We start from the raw sequence: 5412 nt of genomic DNA, 5'->3' as shown, positions 1-5412 counted from the left end.
CTTTTCAGCTAGTGGCAAAAATCACCTCTCGATCGCTTCGCCTCCGGCAATCCCTTCAGGTTCTATGATCTCCTGCTTCTTCTCTACCCGTCTGGCCCTCTCTCCTACCGTTTCCTCTCTCCCAAAGAAGCGCTGTTCCCCTGCGACCCGGACACCCGCGGCTGTCTGGAACCTGCTCAGTTGCAGCCTTGTCTCAGCCGTCTGCTTCCCAAGCGCACAGGACAAGCACCCGGGGTTGGGGTGGGGTCGTTGGGTGGGTGGGGGGGATCTTTGGGTATAGGGTGGCGATGGAGGAGGGTGGGGGGTGTTGGTCAGATGCCCCGTGGAACCTCTTTGCTGTAACACGCACGCACGCACGCACGCACGCACGCACACACACACACACACACACACACACACACACACACACACACACACACACACACACACACACACACACACACACACACACACACACACACACACACACACACACACACACACACACACACACACACACACACACACACACACAGAGCGTGAGTGAGAGCTGTCACAGAGCCAAACCGGACCGAAGAGTATGGCCAACAATCCTCACCACAAACCACCCACACACACACAGTCCCAACACTCCCAAACAACCTCAAATATCCATCCATCACCCATCATCTCCCATCCCAGACCCATGCAAGAGGAACCTCCAAACTCAAACTCTTACCCCTGAGGAACTCCTGCAGGAACTTGTTGAGCAGAGAGAGAGCAAAAAGCTTGTGTCGTGCAGCAAAAGAAACAAAGCAAACAAACGAAAAACTAAAAAGGCAACCAGCAGTTAAACTAGCTGCTAGTGAATAAGAAGGAGAGGTGCTGGCTACTGTATGCAGCAGTGGCAGGGCAGGGTAGCTGAGGGGCGAGGGACACTCACTAAGAATAGCCTGGAGTGGCGAGCGAGAGACCCCGGCAGCTGGCCCTTATAAGGCCAGTAACACGAGGCCCCAGAATGCCTCGCTGCCGATTCATGCCGCCAATATAGACCCCTCTTACTGCAACACATTCCCTAGCTCTCTCTCTCTCTCTCTCTCTCTCTCTCTCTCTCTCTCTCTCTCTCTCTCTCTCTCTCTCTCTCTCTCTCTCTCTCTCTCTCTCTCTCTCTCTCTCTCTCTCTCTGCGGTCAGTTTATGTCACCTCCATGTTCTTCTTAATCAGTGTCTCAAGAGTGTCACTGTTCATGTGATGTCACTTTCCATTCTTCCATTCAGTCCCTTTATCACTTTCTCTCTCTCCCAACCTGTTCTTCTGTCTCTCTCTCTCTCTCTCTCTCTCTCTCTCAGATACCCCTTCAGTGGGAAACAACACATTACTGTAAGTTGACTCTCTAGTAAGATGATGACACACACACCCCCTGCATGCACGCACGCACGCACGCACGCACGCACACACACAGGTGCCAACAGTGTAGGCTATACATACTGTACGTGTGTGCCCTGGTGTGGTGTTGATATGTGTGCGTGTATGTACACGTGCAAGTGCCCTATGCACAAACACACACTAAACACATGCTACGTAGCGTGTGTTTGTAGGGTGCTTTCTGTCCGTCCATCTGTCTGTCTGTCTGTATATATGTGTATAGTATGTGCACATGGCAGTCTGGATGAAGCCACGGCACTTTAGAAATGTGCTTGGAGTTGGAACATGTGTTGTCCCTGTTCGTTCTTTTAAGAAATCACCAGGAAGGAAACAAAACCCTCGACCCTGGCCTGCAGGGATGCCAAAGCCATGTGGGAGCGACATGTTGAAGGTATGTGTTTTGGTTGGAACACAAAGGATTTAGGCCTAGAATTATTGAATGCTTTAACCAGTGAAAAATTGCAGATATACAAGCTCACAGCGCGGCACCGAGTGCCGCGCTGCAAGCTTGTAGATCTGCTATTTTTGAAAAAGTCGTGAAAATGTGTGCAAATCTTTGAATATATGTATTTTCAAAGCGAACGTTTGTAACTCAAATTTTGCTTCTGGGGGGGTCCCTGGAACTAAATATTTTGAGATGGGGGTCCGTGGCCAAATAAATATCATTTTGGGGGTCCTTCAAATGAAAAGGTTTGAGCACCACTGACATAGTAGTCTCTCAAGAACAGACTAACTGAGCTCCATTTATTGTGAAAAGGACCTTTTCTTTGACGATGGCAAGCCAGATTGCTGACATAGAAACAGGTATTTCAAAAAAATCTTCAAAAGACACTTATAGAATCGGGTCAAAATTCGAATTTTCACGATTTTTCTAAAATAGCAGATCTACAAGCTCACAGCGCGGCACTTGGTGCCGCGCTGTGAGCTTGTATATCTGCTATTTTTTAATAGTTAAAGCACCACTAATTTTAGGCCTAAATGGGTTATAAAGTTAAAGCATATTCTGGTATTAGTCTAATTCAGGTGTTTTCACACGTTTTTGACTCAGGGCACCCCTTTAAATAACCTTTTCATCCACGGCACCCCTGAATTACACTGTTAATTTTTAGAATCTTAATATCGTATGACGCTACGTAAATATGCACATCTTTGCTCCAAACATATAGAAATGTACAAATGCAATATATGAGGTGCTCACCGCATGATGTTGCACACCTGCCACTCACTGACTGACAGAATGGATTTAGATCAACGGCCCGTGATGCGACACTTCACGACACTTCACTTCACTTGAGGGTTTTCGGAAACAAAAGGAAGGGTCCACTCAAACCGCTGTTATCTATAACCATATTATGGTTTCAAACTATTTGGAACTTTGGTTATCCTGTCCTAACGATTGCTCATTGATCTGTGAAAGATTTTCCTGGTTCCTTTTTTTTTTTTTGTGAACTTTGTTTTTATTTCAGTTTAGGCAACTTGTACCAATATAACAAACATATTTTCACAACTGTTTTTTTTTTTTTTTTTTTTCCTTACACATTTTTCAGCTGTATACCACTTGTAGAAAAAAAAGAAATAGAAATTATTTGGCAAAAAAGCAAAACAAACTAACAAACAATTAGGAATATATAATACAGTAGAACAGTGTATTCTATGATAATACTATGTGAATATGGCAGAGGAGAGAGAGTCTAAGTGGGAAGGTATTGACAGAGCTGGGGCAGAATGAGAAATCAAAGCATTTATATTTGAGGGAACAAAAGAAGTTTGATCCATCAAAATTGGTGTAGCTGGAGTCCATCTTTTAAAGAACAAGTCCGATTGAAGTCTTAGGGCGTAAGTAATTTGTTCCACTTGATAAATTTCACGTACCTTAACCACCCACATGTTGTATGTTGGTGGGTCCGGTTTCAACCACTTAATTGTAATACATTTTATGGCCGCTGTGAGTAGTATATGGAGTAAATATATTTTGGCTCTGCCCTCTATTCCCTCAGGTACCATTCCCAACAACATTACCATGGGATCTACATCAAAAGCTTGACCAAAGACTTCCTTCAGTGCCTCAGAGATCTCCTTCCAAAATAGTCTTAATTTGGGACAGGTCCAAAATATATGAGAGTGGTTACCAATATGTTCCCCGCAGTCCCTCCAGCACATATTAGAATGAGTCGGTCCCATTTTAGCCACAATCACCGGCGTCCTAAAAAATCTAGTTATCACTTTCCATTTGAATTCCCTCCAAGTATTCGAATTAGTTACCAAGTGTGCTTCACTGCATATCTCTTCCCATTTATCTGATGGAATGTCTATACCCAATTCGGCTTCCCATTTTTCCTTTATATCCTCACAACCTAATCAGAATGGGGTGGTGTGTTTGTATGTCTGTCTGTATGTACATCTGCAACTCCACGTTCAGTAGTTGTTCAATTGTCTAAAAAACATAATACAAAAATCAACAACGCATGTTCCTTGCTGACCATCAATTTTTTTTTTTTTTTTTTTAACTTTTTTTCCTTTTTTTTTTTTTATATGAGCGGCCGCGAATTTCTAGTATATGGAATTGTTAGGAGACAGATCTAGAAAAAGTTGATAAAAGTCTCTAATTACCTTCCTCTCCTCATCAAATTCGAATATTAACAGAAGTTCTTCAATTGCCTGGTTCCTTTTTTAATATGCTCGCCGTGATGGGAGGAAGTCATTTCATTTCATATTTGGTCGGACATAATGATATCATCAATCATGGCAAGAAGTAGAAGTACTCGATTCCACATACGCTAGAATGTTACAGTTCCGTAAAGGGGCATGAAACACGCTTTAAAAGATGTTAACAGTGCTGTTCCTGGTACCTCACTGGAACTTTTCTACCAGTGATCACTTCCTGGAACTTTTCTACGATGATCACTTCTTGGAACTTTTACTACATTCATTTGCTTCTTTCCCCCCTACAGCTTCCCCTATCAAATAAACCCTGACACCAGAGAATGAATGGATGTCTTCTTCCATACAATACAAACACAACACAATTTATCCTTACCCTACACTTAGGTGTTAAATATTAAAACATAATTTTTTAAAACATTATATTCCCTTTATTATCACCAAGTATGTTTTGTGTTTTTCAATACCCATACAGGAAACAACATACCGGTACCCTTTCACACATTTATGTAGCAGTGTCACATATTTTGAATAAATAAAATACACAGGATAGCATGCTTAAAGGTCTTGAAATGTAAGACAGTCAGTCAGTCAGTCAGGCAGGCAGGCAGGCAGGCAGGCAGGCAGGCAGGCAGGCAGGCAGGCAGGCAGGCAGGCAGGCAGGCAGGCAGACAGACAGACAGACAGACAGACAGACAGACAGACAGACAGACAGACAGACAGACATGCCTCGGAGAGAGATTTGAAACTACTAAACAGGCATGCTTTCTCTTTCTCTCCTTCTCTCTTTCACATGTGCACACACGCACGCACACACACTATATATTTACATCACTTGTGGGGACATTACATATACTTCCATTCATTTTTATGCAAGTCCTGTGGCCTTACCCTAACCTCTATCCCTAAACCTAACCCTAACCTTAACCCTAACCCTAACCATAACCCTAACCCTAAACCTAACCCTAACCGTTGTGGGGACCTACTATTTTGTCCCCACACTGTCAGAGGTCCCCTGCAGGTGACTGAGTGAACATGCATTTAGTCCCCATAAGTATAACTAGACAAACTCATGCGTGCGCACATGCACGCATGCACAAACACACTCACACCCTGCATATCATCATCTAGCCTTGCGAAGCCAGACTATATCACTGCTGGTTAGACCAGAGTCACCAGACCAATACTGGGCCCTGATTTGGTCACCCAACTCTTTCGGGGTGAGGAAATTGAGTCACAATTGAGCGGGGCCAGGCCCAAATCTGCCAAGTTGTTTTTGCACCAGCAGATTCCTCTGATTCCAGGCTAATCACAGTCAATACTGACCCTCAGCCTCTAGAGGGGGCCATAGTCCTGGCAGCAGGCCTA

The sequence above is a fragment of the Nannobrachium achirus genome, assembly GCF_963921795.1.
Source record: "Nannobrachium achirus genome assembly, chromosome: 18".
Classification (NCBI taxonomy): domain Eukaryota; kingdom Metazoa; phylum Chordata; class Actinopteri; order Myctophiformes; family Myctophidae; genus Nannobrachium; species Nannobrachium achirus.
This window is presented reverse-complemented; position numbering follows the sequence as displayed.